Genomic DNA, 18476 nt, shown 5'->3' with positions numbered 1-18476 from the left:
CAAAGAGAGAGGGAGAGAGAGAGAGAGAGAAAGACACAGAGACGGAGAGAATGAGAGCGCTGTATATCTCACTTCATGCTCCATCATTTTTCTAGCTCTTGTACATGTCTATTTTCACATGGTCCATGAAGATTGGGGTCCTATGATGTCCTTAGTCCAATCTTTTTATGTTTCTGGTCCTTAAGTGAAACAATGTTTACTCCATAGCTAACTAATATTCTGAGAATTTAAAGAGAGAGCTCTTAACAATTTTGGCTCACATAACTGAGACTGAGACCAAGCAGGGATTTCTTTGAGGGGCCTGCCAGCCACCTCACCCTATTGCCCCAAGCATAGAAATAAAGAAAAATCTTATGTTTCTTCAGGGGAAGTTCTGGGTGCCTGGCTAGCCTGGAAATGAATGGATAACTTGATGACAAGATGACAACAATGACCCTCCAAGCATGACAGAATCATGAGGTGTTTTGATTCCCTATGGAAACTAAAAGATGGCATCTTAACACCTATTCTTGAGTTGTTTTTCAGAAACTTCCATGAATGGAAAATGCAGATAAAGGGGAACTGAGAAATTGATCTCTGACCACCATTCTTTGTTTCAAATTTCCTTGTGAGGGACCTGTCACATTCATATTAACATTCCTGTCTACTCTGAATCCACCTATGCCCCCCTGACACTTTAAAATATCCTGCCTTTATGGGCCAGGCACACCAGAAATGTACTTTTAAATACCCTGACTCATAAGACATCTGGTTGGGGTTTTAAGCATTAGCTGCTTCTTCCTGCATGGCACCTTGCAAATAAAAATGCCTCTTTCTGTAGCTGTGGCTCTTGGCTCTCTTGCCTGGCTTTATTGTGCTGTGTGAATGATTTGAAAACTATATGTCAAACCAAATCAGGTTTTTAAAAATAAGTATAAGAAAATAGCCCAGACTTATTTGATAAATCTTGCAATTCTAGAAAAAAAAATGTCATGAGCTTAAAATAAATTCACAGTTATAATTTTGTAAATGAGGTCACAGATTCCATTATAAGGAAATAATTATGAATATGGCATTAGTATACAGAGCTGTTCATCTTGGAATTACTTCAAGTAACATGCAAAAAAAAATTGGAAACTAGTATTTTCCAAATTCATTCTTTTAGGTAAATAAATTATAGTATAGTCACTCAATGGACTTCTATGTACCTGAAACTTCCCTCATAGAGTCAAGGAGAATTACAAGCCGAGCTTTAAGGCAGAATTATAGTTTGGCTCTAACCAGGGTGCACTGGTGCACCTTGACTAACTCCTGTGCAGTTGCTGAGAGTCACATAGTAAGCGGACCACCTGCTTCACCCTTGTTCATATAGACAGGATCTCTGACTTTGACACTAGAACAGTAAGACTTTTACTCAAGCATTACTTAAGTTGTTGTTCAGACCCCAGATTCCAGAGGAATGACTGATGCCAACCAATCTGAAGTCCCCCATTAAGGAATTAACTCAGCACAGGGATGTGGTTTCTTCATCTCCCTGTCTCATGAATTCACCCTTCACTTCTTGTTGCTCAAAAAGGAATGCAAATGATTATTTTCTGTTGACACATCTAGCAATCTTCTGAAATTGCTCATCTGTTTCAATAATGTAGAATGAGATTGATACCACTACCTCTACGTAGAGAAGTAGTGTTACTGAGCTCTGGGCTCGCTACCCAACGCACATAGAAGCCAATATCATGGTACCAACTTTTGAGAAAAGAAAGTCTGTATCGTGAGGCTGCCTGCAAGGAGACAAGAAGCAAGGCTCAGATTTGTCTCCTTGGTCAGGGGGTTAGGTCAAACTTTTATGGGTTAGAAAGGACAGGTTGGTATGTGGAAGCACTAATGGGGCAAGTTTCAACTGGAGTAAGACAGGAAATGGTGGATTTCAACACTGCATCTTCCTGGATAATGGATCCCTTGCTTCTAAAAGCATTCCAATGTTTAGGTTCCAATCATGTCCTGGTCTCTTTGGTTCCACAGAGAGGAAATGTTGGCTATAGGTATTAGAAGTCAAAGCTTTTTCCATTGCACATGCCTAGGCTACATGACTTACAGTTTTGTCTCTGTTACACCTACAATATAATTTGACTTTTTTTTTTTTTTTTGAGGCAGAGTCTCACTTTGTTCCCCAGGCTAGAGTGAGTGCCATGGCATCAGCCTAGCTCACAGCAACCTCAATCTCCTGGGCTCAGCTATCCTGCTGCCTCAGCCTCCCGAGTAGCTGGGACTACAGGCATGTGCTACCATGCCCGGCTAATTTTTTTGTATATATATATTTTTAGTTGGTCAATTAATTTCTTTCTATTTTTGGTAGAGACGGGGTCTCGCTCAGGCTGGTTTCGAACTCCTGACCTTGAGCAATCCGCCCGCCTCAGCCTCCCAAAGTGCTAGGATTACAGGCATGAGCCACCGCGCCCGGCTTAATTTGACTTTTTATCATCAACAGAATAGGAACAGTTTAGGATTATCCTACTGTTACAATAGTTGTAGCAATGTGATCTAATGATGAGACTTTTAAAAAGAAACAATTTTCAGGGTAGAGAGAGCCAAATAGGCTGTAGAAAGTGGTATGTGTATGTATGTGTGTGTGTGTGTGTGTGTGTAGTGTGTAATTCAGTTTTTTTTCTTCCTTCACAATCTTTTTTTCTTTTTTCTTTTAGTCTTAATACTACTTTCCTTTATTTTGTTTTAACTCATTTCCTATGACTTTCATTACAATGTTGCATAGAAGCAGTTAAGTGGCATCTTTTATTTGTTACAAATTTCAGAAAATAGTTCTAATCATTCAACAAAGATAATTTCTCCCATACATTTGTCAGGTTAAAAATATGCTTTCCTATTCCTAAAATTATAACTGCATGTTTAAATTTACCAAATATCCTTTCTAAATCTATTGATTATATTTTCCCATTAATAGATCAGTATGATTAACCATACTAGTACATTCTCTGAATTAAATAATGTGGGTGTTTTTAATAAATGCTACTTAGTCATAATATATTTTTAAAATACATCAGTAGATTTGGTTTGATACTTTAAAGGGAATTTTGTGTCTGTATTTCTAAGTGTGGTAACTGTATAATTTTTCCAGCTCTTACTTTTATCTGGATGATGTTGATTGATAATACCTTGTCACTAAAAAATATTAAATAGTGTTAACATAAAATTTCTGGTGTTTTGGTCCGTATTAGTCAATATATTGTCTTTATGATATTCCTTTATCTAGGTTTTTTTTTTTTTCTTTTCCTTAAAATATGGGGCTAACAAAACCTACTGCTCAGGGCATTTGCTAGGATTAAAATAAAATACATATGTAAAAGTGCCTAAGGCAGTGCCTGGCACATTAGAAGACTCATTAAGTGCCAGCTCACTTGCCCTTTCCCCTTGGCTGTATGTTTTTGAAACAGGGCAGAAAAGCAGGCGCCCTGGAATGCTTTTTTGCAAAGCCAGCTTAAAATAGTCATCAACACTGAAGTCAGTGAATGTGTTTGGTTTCCATTCAAAATGTTGCTTTCAGAAATACACACAGAGTTCATTTGCATAATCACTCTCCAGGCTAGGAACCTATCCCTGAGGGGTTATCATTATTTAAATCTAAGTCAGGTTATTATCGTTCCTCACGCTGAGCTGCTTGGCTTTGCTTCCTTCTCTTTCCCATGACTGCTGCAGCTGCATCGCTCTGAACAGGAGCTTGACCAGTGGCTCCAGCACAGGGAGACTGAGGGCAAATGGCAGTGTGTCTGAGTGGAAATAGCCCCTGGGCTCAGGAGTAACAGATGTGGTTCAAATCCCAGTTCTACTTTCCAGCGACCTTGATACCTTGGCAAGATGACTCCACCATTTCTCTAAGCCACAGATCCCTGTACTCTGAATGGGAATTAAGTTGTTGAGAAGATTAATTGGTGTTTTACAGATTACATGTACCACTCTAACACAAGATATACCCTTTAATTATATTAGGCCCCTTCCTTGCCTTCCTTTCCCCGTCCATCTGGAGGAGATAACACACCTCAGAAAAGAAACAAAGAGAGATGGGGGGGGGGATTGGCAGTAGGAAATAATTTTCAGAGAAGTTCAATTAAAATAGAAGAAAATTTTACTTCTTTTGTGGGTGCAGGAGAGTAAGCATGATAGTTTAAAGTCAAGGGACACAGAGGAGAGCATGCAATTTCTATTAGGTGCTACATCAAGGCAGATAGCAAATTTGCTCACGTGTGTGTGTGTGTGTGTGTGAGAGAGAGAGAGAGAGAGAGAGAGAACATGGTCATGAGAGAATTGGAATCAAGATGCCAATCAGAGAAAAATGATAAAACACGAAATATTTTGGGCTTCTATCAAGTGAGGGCTGTGTGAAAGAAACAGTGAAACTCAAAGAAAAAAAATGACATCACCCATGAGATATGGTCTGTGTTGTCTTCTTCAAGCCAGAGTCCTTAGTTGATTTAATGTTAAGACACCTTGCAGTAAGGTAAGGTGATGTAAGGTAGTGTAGTCTACATTATGGATGAGGAAACTGAGTTTCAGACACATTAAGTAAGCAATTTGCCCAAGACTTCTCAGCTAAAATGCACCAGAGTTGCATCTTAATCCAAATCCAGCTAAATTGCAAACAGACCACGTGCCTTCCTCTTGGGAAGCTAATAACGTTGTGTCTTCTAAATTATAAGACTATAATAATGTGTTTATGGAAATTGCTTGTGTGCCAGTGAAGAGTATCTAAAGAAGGATATTTACTACTGCACAAAGACAGTCAGGACAGGTGCAAATGTTGACTGCAGTTTAAACTTACTGAAGATTGATGGTCATGAAGGAGACTTCCTATAAAAAAGATTCAAATCTGGTTTATTATGGACAATGACACATTTTCTTTATCATCACACATATTGTTTTTTACCATAGTCCACAGAGGATTCTAGAAGATTAGCTCAGTACCAGATACCATGGTGCTGGGCTATATGTGTGTATGTGTGTATATATATACATACATACATACATATATATATATATATATATATATCCTCTAGAGGTGTGTTGTCCAGCAAAGTAGCCAGTAGCCACGTGAGCTGTTGAAAGATACATTAATTAAATAACATTAAATACTCACTCACTTAGTCTCATTAGCCACATTTAATAGTGTATAATAGCCACAAATGGATAGTTTTGACTATATGGAACAGGAAAGATAGAGAAAATGTCTATCATCATAGACTATTTTATTGGACAGCTTGCACCATAAATTTCCTAGTTCAGATTTGGCTTGGGATTAAGATACGAAGTTCACTCTCACCTATGCCCCTAACACTTCCAGCTGTCTATCAGCAGATTCTAGATTGCTTTATCCTCCAAATAACCATATGAAGAAAGAATGATGGATAAGGAGACTAAAGCTCAAAGTAGTAAAATAATTTACCCAAGGTCACTGGGCTAGGAAATAATGAAGCCTGGATTCAAATGCAAGCATGTCTGACTTCAGAGCCCACACTCTCAGCTTCAGGGTAATTAATCCTTCTCACGATGAAAATACAGTGCGGCACGTGGGATAGTTGTGTGTAAGTTACATGAGTATACAGAAATACGCGATTGCTCAGGGAAATCTGCACCAAAGAAAGGATAACAAGAAAAGGGTGTGAAGTGTAAATGAGAATTGCCTGGGTTGACACAATGAGGAAGAGAAACACAAGCAGAGAGAGAAAAGAATAAAATGTCCTGGATTGCCTTCTCAAGTCTGTCCCATTTTATATATTATATTGTTGAGACATTCCAAAATGTATGTAGTGGGCATCTGCCGTGTGCTTTGTGTCAGGCTAGTTCTTGTGGATATAAACCTAAGTAAGAGGTTGACATGCTACCCAAAAGTTCAGAGTTTGTGGAGAATTCACTTTGGCCAAGGAAACAATTTAGGACAACACTATAATAGGTCCTATTTGATAATAAAATTCCTCCTTTCAATGCCATAGCCATAGAATTTTATAGAATCTTTTAAGGAAACTTGGCAGAACAGCAAATCTTATTTTCTATCCAAAGGAAGAACAGTTTTTTTCTTTGTCCCTGATTGTACATTGCCTTGATTGATCTAGTGAAAGAGTTGAATATGCTTGTTGAAAGAGTCTGCATTGGAAAAAATAAATCTTATTTTAAGTCCCATCTCCTCTGTTTGCTACGGGTGTAACTTTTGGAAAAATGAAAACCTTTCCAAATACTTTCCCTACTTTACAAATGGGAATATTAACATTGTTATCTAAGTGCTATTATGAATATTTCATAAACTTATGTCTATAATATGCCTAGCACAGAATCTGACCTTAGTATAAACTGAATAAATAAGAGCTCTGTGACTTTCACAGGAAAGGGGCATATTTAAACATTTCTAATTATTAACATTTTAAGACGAATAGGCATATTTTGTCTTTACAGGATATTTCTTTTTCCTCTTTTCTTAGTATAATATTTCATATCCAACCCCCAATAGATGGAGAGACCATGCAATATAACTTAATAGTTCCTAAATAAACTTTTGCATAGTTCCTCTGTGCCCTCTTAGTTGTAGAGTCACTGAATTATCCATTCACATTTTCTAGCGAAACAGTAAGCATAGGAAGAATTTTACTTCTCATGCCTTTTGCATTTTGTGTGGAAAAAATGCACTTTGACAAAACTATGCTGGCCAAGCCTACTTTATCACAAAAAATCCTATTCCCCAAATCCTGCCAGTTTTGTGCCTGTTCTGCATGAGTCCACATGGAACATCCAAACGAGGTTACACGATAGCATTAGTTAACTCAATTCTCTCAAGAACTTTCCTTTCATCTTTTCTGGCGACCTTAAGCCTGTCCTGATATTTTAATAACTGAATTCTTTTTACTACAGTTCTAAGAGCAGAAGAGCTTCATGTTTGCTCAAAGAAAACAGTTCCTATTTAAAATTAGTGAGTAAAACTAAATGCAATTTCTTTTTTAGGGCTTAATGTGGTTTCTCTCAAAAGCTACACCCTAACTATATATTCCATGCTTTGGTTTCACGGCATTAAATTTTTATGAGCTTAATTTTCATCAGTTTCCTAAATTTAAGCAGCAGTTTCAGTAATAGTACATGTGCCTCATAAACAACAAGTGCATATGCATAGTGTTGTTTAATCAGAAAAGCTAAAAAGTTAAAAATTCTGTGATCTTTTTTTTAAAGGGATTTTTTTTAGGATGGTGCAATTTTAAGAATTTTTAACTTGTACTTCTCAATGATATTACATTTAGTTTCAAAGGATTGAAAAGAAAACTAATGTAACTAGAATATATATTCCCTGAAATTTGTTAACATTATAATACATTTCCAAAATAGCTTATATTAGAAAATAATGCTCGGTTACAGTTGACTTTATGAATTCCTATCAATGAAAATAATCTGCGCAAGTGCCCTCTATCTTATTCATGATTATTGTATATTTTAACATCTGCAGTATATGTATTCAATTGTCAATGATTGGGGTTGCACAAGTAGTACTGCCCCTTTTTGTTGCATCTATTATTGTCCTAAGAAGCTTCAAATTCTTCTTTACAGCACATATTCTGAACAGCATTGTGAAAGAAGCCACATGGATACTGGTTTCAGTATTCTACCAGGAAATACGAGGCTGCATAAGATAGAATTCTCAGGGATTGAGTAGCTAACTTTTCTTTGGTCTCAATCTGTTTTCCATTTGGGCTTCTAAAGCCATTTCCTATGCAGTAGTTACACTTTGTACTAAGGTGAACCACTGTTCACCAATCATTTCTGTGCACAGGTAATTTCTATGATGGATTTGAGGAAATGACACATTTTAAACAAACGGGGGAAAGAAAGAGGGAAAGAGAGAGGAGGAGAGAGAGACAGAGGAAGAGAGAGAGAGAAAATGCACATAAGGAATCAAAGGCCACTTTTATAATAATCAAGTGCCACCACTAGGTCCCCTTCCCATGGAGCCCTCACAAAGGAATAGCACTGCCATCAGCCCCATTGGCTAAACAGAGTCTGTCTAATTTGAATGAACTGTAGTCCATCTCCTGCGAAAAGCAGAAAGTACAGAATGATTATGGATTAAATAATAATAACATTGTTCTCAGATGTCCCCTAATAAATTTGAGGTATCTAATTGATATGAATCTTCATTTAGTGCTTTCCTTATTATGTATGCAGAAAAACTTCATCCTATGTCTACGGAAAGAGCTGATTTCAGATATTTCAGCTGAAATATCTGAAACCTTTTTAAAAGTAAATAATTCATTCCTATTAAAAAAAGACAAAAATAAAGTTTATTGGAGAGAAATGTATGAGACTAAGGAAATCAACCCATGTGTCCCAGCTTATCTAGTTCTTTCTATATATCTTGGACTATCCACCCATATTAAATGATATTCTTAATAGCAACAGACAGAGCTTATGCACATCACCTAAAGCAAAAATTCTTCCAAATTAAAAAAAAAGATATTATGTAATTTCTCCAATGTGAAACACCAATTGGCCACCGACTGTTCTGGAAATATGAATTCTAGTTCCAAATGAAGGAGGGAAGGAAAACAGGAGTGTGGAAACTTTGAAGGAAGTAAGGGACTCAATTTGAGGACACTATTTGAGGCTTATAAGAATTAAGCAGATAATTCATCTTGCAAGGGTAGAATTACTAGTACATTCTGGCAACAAACTTTTAAATTTGAAAACAGTTTAGATTTACAGTGAATTTTCCAAAACAGCACAGAGAGCTTCACATACCCACAGTCAGATTCCCCTATCATTAACACCTTACATTAGTATGGTACAATTGTTACAATTAATGAGCCAATAATGACACACCATTATGAGCTAAAGTTTATACTTAATTTATCTTTTCTTAAATTTTGTACAATGTCCTTTCTGTGTTTCAGAACCCTATCTGGGATACCATATTACATTTAGTTGCCATATCTTCCTAGGCTTACTTTGTTCGCTACCGTTTCCCAGACTTTCCTTGTTTTTGATAACCTTGACAGTTTTGAGGAATATTGTTCAGGTGTGTGTAGAAACCTTTTTCATTGGGATTTCCCTGATGCCTTTTTCATGATTAGACTAGAGTATGGGTTTGGAGAAGGAAGACCACAGAAGTAAACTTTCATTTTTATCATACCATATCGAACACGATACAATCAACATGACTGATCACTATTGATTTTGACCTTGATCATCAAATTGAGGTAATGTTTGTCAGATTTCCCCAATGTAAAGTTACCTTTAGCCCCAACCTTTGGTAATATATTCTTTGGAAGGAAGTCACTATGAGCAGCCCACACTGAAAGAGTAGAAAGTTATGCCCCACTTCCTGGGGGAGGAAGAGAACCTGCATACATTATTTGGAATTCTGTAGGGGAGATTGTCTGTTTCTTCTTGAGTCAGTTTTGGTAGTTTGTGTCTTTGTAGGGATTCACCATTTTTATCCAAGTTGCCTAATTTAGTAGCATGTAACAGTTCATTGAATTCCTTTATAATCCTTTTCATTTTTATAAGAACAGTAGTAACATCTCCTATCTCATTTCTCATTCTAGTAATTTGAGTCTTCTCTCTCTCTCATTTTTATCTTTCATCAATCCAGCTAAACACTCAGCAATTTTGTTAATCTTTTCAAAGAACAATCTTCTGGTTTCACTGTTTTTCTCTATTGTTTTTCTATTCTCTATTTCATTATTTTATTTTATTTCCTTCCTTATCCTTGCTTAAGGCTTAAGATGCTCTGATTTCTCTGGTTTCCTCAGTCTGAAGTTTAGATTATTGATTTTTGTTCTTTCTCTTTTTTTTGCATGCTAATGTATATGCATGTGTGTTGCAAATTTCCTTCCGTACACTTTTACTGCCTCACACACATTTTTGTAAGTTGTATTTTAATTTTCACTGAGTGAATAATAAAGTCGCCTGAGACACCTTCTTTGCCCCATGTGTTATGTAGCAATGTGTTGTTTAATCTTCAGGTATTTGTAGATTTTCAAGCTATCTTCTTGTAATTTTGACTCTGTTTTATTAGGTGCATGCACATTTAGCATTATTTCATCCTCTTACAGAATTGATCCATTTAACATTATGTATATCCCTCTTTATGCCTAATAATCTTTGTTCCAAATCCTGTTTTGTTTGAAATTAATATAGCTACTTGAGCTTACTTTTGATTCATGATACTGTGCTATTTTTTCCTCCATTCTTTTGCTTGTAGCCTAAGTCTTTATATTAAAAGTGGATTTCTTATATGTAACATACAGTTGGGTTTTATTTACTTATTTTTTAATCTAATCTGACAATTTCTGTCTTTCAAAACATGCATTTAGAATATACATGTTTAAAGTGATAATTGATGTAGTTTTAACTGTAGGTGCTGGAGGCTTGTATTTCTTCTAATGTCTTCTTTGATTTTGTCTCTATTCTTGAATTTTGGCTTCCCAAACTATTCCTCATCAGAGACAGTCTGTTTCTTAAAACTCCTTCAGGTGTAACCGACTGGAACCCTACTGATACTGTAGGTAAGGCTTGGGGTAGCTAAAACATTATTACAAGTCTTTTCATGGGCTTGTATCCCTAGTCCAGCCCTCCAACAGTCTGAGGAACAGTGAACTGGCACCCTGTTTAAAAAGTTTGAGGACCCCTGCTTGAAAGTATTTTGTAACTTCTGCCCTTGGGTTAGACAGGAAGGCTAGAGTGAACTGGAGCTGGAGAAATGCTTTTATACCAGGTGGAATAACAATCTTGTAAAGTCTCCCTGGAGAAAAGTCCTTGGTTATGAGTAATACTTAGGCATATTTCATAGATTGTTCTTCCTCATCCTTCAAAAAGAGGTTCTACCTCAATTATTTACTGTCAGAACCTGTTGAGGTTCATGGAGGTAAAACTTATAAATGTGTGAGAACCTTCCTAAAATTGCAGCTCCTAGAAGTTTCTTACTGTTCTGCTAGCCCACACTCAGTCTCCAGTAATTCTTAAAAATTAACATTTTAGTATTCTCACCAGTTTCAGCTTTAGAATCTTCTGTTTCAAGTAACCAGCTTCACTCAACATCCCTGTCTCTCCAGACTTTAGGGTGATCACCTTAGGGTGGTCACTGTTCTTTGACAGGCCCAAGAAAAGTAGTTAAAATTCAGGTTAGTCAGTTTTTTTCTAAGTATAATGTTGAGAGTAACAGATTCTATATTTTGTACATATTGGAGCTAAAACTGGGAACTCTTCCATGAGTGAATTTTTTTAGAAGTGAAAAAAATAAAATAGTCTCTTACATTGTTTTTGACCTAAAACAAAGGATGAGAAAAAAAGATTTGTGTTTAAATAGTTTGTGCAGAAGTGGTTCCAGAAAGTGCTGACATGAAGGCAAAAACATGAGACAGAGAAAGAGAGAAAATCCAAACAAGGCATGTTAATGAACAGTTTTCTATTATAAGCAAATGACACTTAACCTGCAGGACCCAGAGAAGACCTGCTGAGGCCTTGGGATGTTAGGTAAAACCTAGAAGCAAGAAGTGTGGTGTTATGAACCAACTCTCATTTGTCATTGGTTGAAAAGTGTTCTCAGGGCATTAAATCCTCAGCACCCTAATATTCCTCCAGAGAAATACCTGAGGCAGAGAATAGCAGGTGGTCATTGTAAGAAGCTATTGGCCAAGGAGATAAGTGAGGTCTTGATGACCTTTGTTATACCAAGTTTCAGAGAGATGTATTTCAATGCCTGGTTAGGACAAGGACAACATTTCAGGATTGTCTATCTCTAATGTTCTCTCTACCCTTTCTACCAAATAGTTTTCTTCTCAAGAAAATATAGTATTTCTGCTCTTCCACAAAATTCCTTTCTCTGTACATATATTCTTTACAGAATTTACCAAGTATTTCAAAAGATATGGGAATCCTGCTGGTCTTATGGCCTGACCTTGCAACAAGAAGCTAGAGGGCAGCTACAGGAAATCTACAGCCTGCAAGCCATTGATCTTGGGCTCCTCATTCAGAAAGACATCCAGCTTTGAGGAGGAAGCTCCCAGGGGAAAGGGGCATTCATTTCTGTTGGCTGCCTTGCTCTCTCCCCTGAAATGCCCTCCTACCAAAGGTACAGTTTAGAAATCATTTACATTTCTAAGCTTCACTGCTTTTCTATCTCAAGTTGTAAAAAGAATTCAACTTGTAGTTTCCCCAAGAACATCCATTAAAAAAATGTCCTATTTAAATTATCTAAAAATATATCCTTTTAAATTTCAGACAGTGCTTTACACATGCAGAAAATGAGTGGAAAGATTTAATATTCAAAATGTCCAGGAAGTCACTGAGGTCCACAAATCTATTGTCCTTTCTTTATTTTCATCAATTATACTCTCTAAAATGTATGCAAAAATCTTTGTCCATGTCTATTCATTGCTACTTCTTCTTTAATTCCAAAGTATGTCTTTCTTTTCTGATTAAAAAGTTGTAAGCTAAAAGATTCTCCGTGATCTGGTTAGTATACAGTAAGATGTAGCACAGAATATACCTATTTTATACTAAATCTAATGCATGCCTAGGCTCAAAATCAGATTATTTTCTCATATCATGTCTCTTTTTCCACCTATGTGGCTTTGGACAACTTACATAACCTCTCAGGACATCAGTTTATTTATTTCTAAAACAAGTAAAATAATACAACTTAGGTACATGGCCATACAAGATGCTCTGTAAAGTTTGCTGTTACTAGAAAGTTTCATAGGCTGAATATGTTTACCAATTAGCACTTAGTTTCATAATGTTATCTCATCTCAAGCTTAAAAAATCACCAAGGTCACCAATAGCTGTCTCACAAAACCTACAAAGACAATCTTTTATTGTTGTTGTTTCGAAAAGTATGTGTTTCAATACACACATTTGATTATCAAAGTTAAAGTATATTAAATCTTTGTGTATGTCCCCAAAATGCCCCTGGACCCTTCCTATATGCTCCTAGATTTCCACATTTAGTTAAATTCTGTATGGCTGGAAACATTGGTAATATTTGTGGAAAAGACCTGAAAGTGATATTTTCCTATCTTATGTCAGTAGCAGCTGAAAGGAGATTTCAATAAAACAAAATAAAATAATATAATGCCCCAAAACAACCCCAGAACAAACCAGTCAAGAAATATGCCCATTTATGCTGACTTGATTAGTTTGACTTCTTGCTGAATCGTTTCCAAGTTGGACTAATTGCTAATTTAGAATTTTGCAGAATGTTCATTACTTTTATAACTGGCTATAATTGTGAGTTTGCTTTGAATAAATTTGGATGAGAAAAGAAATCTAAGTAATATTTGCCAAATTCATGAAATTTTCATGAAAGTAAATAAAAAAAACTATTTTTGCTTGCTAAGTATTTTACTTCTTAGTCCCATGGTTCCTTGATATGAAAATGATTGGTTCAATCATTAGTAGAACTTTCCCTTAGGTTAGGACAATTTCTTGGGTGATTTAGATAACCATAAAATTGACATAATCATTTCTCACTGAAATAGGCAATTTTCCTTAAAGAAATGTGTATGCACACTTTAATTTGAGAATCCAAAATCAATCAGTCATTCATAGTTAAATTCATGGCATAGCAGACCTTGGGAATTTTCCCCTTTCCTGTTCAGCAACATTTTCTTATCAACATAAGTCAGTGGTTTTATACATAAATTATTTATTGTGGACAACAAATCAGATGAGAGCTCTTGCCCACATCTATTTTTTTCTACCTATACCAGCTCCTTATAAGACCCCCACTAGTCTGCGTGTTTATGAAAAAAAAAAAAAAAAAAACATAGAATGCAGAAAAACTCTATGTAGTCAGCTCTTAGCTCCTTAGTAACAGTCCCCACCAAAAAATCAACCCCCAAGTCAGGAAGAAAATGAAAAAAGCATGCAATAAGTCAAAGCATGTGTCACAGAGTCTTTGTCATAAAACAAGTGCCAGTAGTCAGGACCTATTTTAAGTATACCAATGGGGCCTGCTATAAGAAGACAAAAGGAAATAACCTTTATCACCTGTCCCTCACCAACTGAGTTAAATGCCCCATGGCTTTGCTCTCTTAGCATCTTTTGCTGCTGTCCTTTTTAATAGCACTTATTACATCATAAGTAATGTGTAAAAAAAAAAAAAAAAGACACTTTTGTTGTTGTTGTTGTTGTTCCTGAGCTCCTTTGACATGTGACTGGTCTTTCTCTTTGGGTTTAATGTTCTTGGAGGACACAACCAAATTACACCTACTTTGGAGTTTAAAGATGGTCTTTATCAGTGCATTTCCCTATAGCAACTCTCAGAGTCTATATGGTGGATCAGAGTTATTTAGATGCAGACAAAATTAATGGTGACTAAATGTGTAAAAGCAGCTTGTGTTGCTAATATGTCTTAATTGTATTTACATTAGAAATTTGACAGAAATTGTTTGCTGTCATGAAATGGTTTATTGTTTTCCTTTTTAAAACTATCTTTATCTATTTTGAATAAAAAATAAAAGTAAGAAATCACATTTTATTAACAGGTTATTGTAAACTTCAAACCAGTAATAATAATAGTAACAACAAGAATGATAGTAACACATGCATCAATAACCACCACCACGTTTAGATATTCTATTTTCTCCTATGTGTTCTATTTATAAAGCACCTCCAGGTCCATATAAACTTACTTGATTTTCATAGCACTCTCATGAGGTAGCCATCATTATTTACTTACTATCTAATGCTTAATAAAGAATAAGCATTAGAAAGATTAAATAGATTGCTCATTCAATACAGCTGATAAGTAGTACAAGTGATATTTCTATATTTTAAATAAAACATATGTTGTAATTAATATAGGCTCAGCCTCTGATTCCCTTCTATTGTGTATTAGTAGCAGCTTCCCAATTATTTTTAATGGACAATCAGAAACCTGGGATTTTTCACGTGAAACGTATTTTGTTGTTAGTGTATTGACATAAAAAAAAAAAAGTATAAACTCCGGATGATTAATTCATCACATCATGGCGCTGAGTTAAAAACAAAAACAACTTCCTAAATGTTTTCAACAAACTGCAAATAATTCATTCATCGACAAATGCTTTGTGTTCCAAATGCCCACTGATAGCAATTAAAAATGGAAAAAGAAAAAAGATATTTAGTTTATCATGAAAGCAACTTAAAAATATCTATGATGTACAAACAGCCAGAAATGGGAAACAGCAAATAAGGCTAAAGCTCTGGACCTCTAGGTACTAGATGCAGAAGAAAGCAGTAGCAGTTAGGAGTTGAGTTTCTTTCAGGAAAAGAGAATTTAAAGTATTTTGTATTAACCAGGATTTAAAAATCAGGCTCACTGATTGAAGAAAAGGTGACATAGAAAAAAAGCTACTTTTGAGATGCAACTTGGGGCAGAGATGTTATGAGTCAAAAGAGAAAACCTAAAACCCGGGGACGACCCTTGTCTCAAAGATACATTGGGGTTGTGCTTATTATCACTGAAATTCATGAAATGCTGCTATAAAAATGTAATTCTGGACTGAGAGCATGGTAGCTAGTAGAGACTTACAGAGGATATGGATGTGTGGAAGTTAAGACAGAGAGGGTAGAGAGAAGAAAATCATCACCAAGAGAATTCTCATAATAAGTGAGTCGACAATGAAACATTTCAAAAAGCATAAAAGTATGTACTGAGCCAGTCGATGAAATTGCCAATTTGAACACAAATGCATTACAGGTGAATTTAATCTTACATTGATCTAACAGATAAATATTTTAAACTGTGAATATTTATAATGATCAAAATGATTGATAAAATGCTTCCATTTAAAAATAGAACAAAATTATGTAATAAAACCTGGCAGGAATGAAACAAGAAAAAGTGAAAATAAACAAAATTAAAAAATATAAGTCATGGAAATAAAAAATGAATCATTAACATAAGAAAAAATGAACCCTAAAGAGACTACATAAATTCTAGCATTAGGCAGGACATGAAGGAAATTACTGTACTTCAGTGAATTGGTATAGAACATAGCCAAAATACAGCACAGTGAAATAAAAAGAGAAAAAAAAATATAAGAGATCACAGAATAGACATAGAGAATAGTTTGGGAGATGAAATAAATGCTTTAATAAGAACTGTAGAGAGGGAGAATAGTGGCAATGCAAAAGAAGAAATATTCGAAATGATGATGGCTGAAGAATTTTAGAAATTGAAGATAAAAGTGAGTTCTGACTTATATTGGACACTCAGAGTACCAAAGGACAGGATGACATGAATCCAAATGGAAGGTGTGTGATAAAAGAAACAATAATGCTCCAAGAAATTGATAGAATAGGTTGAAAATTTTAATTAATGATTGGCTTGTTCGCTTGGTCCCTATGGTGGGAACCCTGAAGTTGTCTCCCCATGCTACTGGCTGGGCAGAGGTATACATAATTGAGGGATGAAGCATTTGCAACCCGTATGGGCACAGATATTGCTCAGATGGTTTTATCAATGATACTTTTACTATTTATATATACATGTTCTGACTCTAGCATTTATATAGAGTGTTTTCAAACCCCAAAAAGGAAGAAGAATACAGGCATTATTTATGGAATCTTTAAGATTTCTCAAATACATATATTTAAATAATAGCCATAACAATACTAATACTAATAAATAATATTAAGGTACTGCAACTAAAGAAATAATAAAATCTATAGTTTCCAAATTATCAGCAGCAGCAAAAAAAGAAGAGGAGAAAACATGGAATACCATACTCATCTAACAGAAGACAGTATGATTGCAGAGAAATTCAAATACTATATTTCCAACACAAATATACAATTATTAAAATTCTACCAAAAGACAGAACACATCATTGTATAATTATTATAAGAAATATGAAACAAAACCACAAAACCTACAAAACATTTGAATGTAAAAAGAGAGAAAAATTTAGTATGCAAATATAACCCCAAAAGTTAATAAGGATATGTTAATGACATATAAAGTAAAACAAGACAGAAAGTTTAATAAGGATAAAAACAGACACTACATTTTAATAAAAAGAAACTAGAAGATCTGTCTCTAATGTATATGCACATTAAAGCACAACAAAAATTGGTAGAATTGCAGAGAAAACTAATCCATAAAGTATAATATTGTAATACTTTTTTATCATAAACTGATGGCAAGCAAATGTTGAAAAATATAGCTTATAGAATATTTAGTACAAAATTAACATCCTAGATCCAATTGATATAGATATCTCAAGCGATGTAGAGATTTCTCACCAATATGGAAAGCATTTTAAAAATCACAAAAGTCTGAATAATTAAAAAATCATTATAACATAGAACATATATTTTACTACACTGAAATTACATTAGAAATTCACTGTAAGAAGATAATTAAATATTAAATCTATTTAAAATACTGATTTTGAAACTTTGAAAATTAATTCTTAAATGATTCGTTGGTTAAAGAAATTACATTAGAAATGTTTGAAATTTAAAAATAAGATATACAACACATAATCCTTAACAAAATGTGTGGAACATAGCCATAGACAGCTAAAACAGTATTTGTAAATAAATTTACCCTGTAAATGTATTAAAATTTTTAAAAATACATGGAAAACAAAAGAAGTTAGTTGTTCAAACTAAAATTTCAGGAGAAAATATAAAAGTGTTAAATGAAGTAAAATGTAGGAAATGATGAGAATACAAATTAGTGAAATAAAAATAAACAAAAATAATTATCAAAATATGTGAATATTATAGGCAAATATAAAAAGGCTGATCAAAATAAAAGAAGAAACAAATATGATTAGAAATTTAAAATCTGTAATTTCATTAACATTTAAAAATTATTTGGTATATCCTATGAACAATTAAATATCAATTAACTTTGAAAGCTTGGATGAAATAAAATTATTCTCTAGTAAAATATAATTACCAAATTTGACCAAAAGACAAAGACTGAATAAACTGATTTCCATTAAAGGATTTAAAATTGTAATAAAAATATTCCCCTTAGAAGGAACCAGAAGAAAATATTCTTTCTAGGTTACGTTTTACCTACTTTCAAATATCAATTCATCTTTACCATATACATATTGTTTCAGAAAACTTTAACAAACAAACAAACAAATCAAGCTCACTTGTATGACTTTTTTGGTAACAAAGCAGGCTACCCACACAGAACACATGAACAGATTAAAAAGAAAACAGGATCAATTCCCTATCTGCACAAAAACATTGATTCAAACTCAACCTTTATTCATACAGAAATATTTAAACTAAAAATACAAAGAAACTTGTACCTGATAAAGGATATATCATCACCTAGAAAGCCAGATACTGAAGGGTAAAATTTTAACAGTATTTCTATTATGTCAGGAGCACATTAAGGATTACTTTTCTGACAAATTTTATTCAACATTATATGAGGCATTCTATACATTAATATAAGAAGGAAGAGGAGGAGGAAACCAGAAAGTAGAAAGAAAAGAGAG

The sequence above is a fragment of the Microcebus murinus genome, chromosome 20 (assembly GCF_040939455.1).
Source record: "Microcebus murinus isolate Inina chromosome 20, M.murinus_Inina_mat1.0, whole genome shotgun sequence".
NCBI lineage: Eukaryota > Metazoa > Chordata > Mammalia > Primates > Cheirogaleidae > Microcebus > Microcebus murinus.
The sequence above is the reverse complement of the archived record's forward strand: the minus strand, read 5'-3'. Positions refer to the sequence as shown.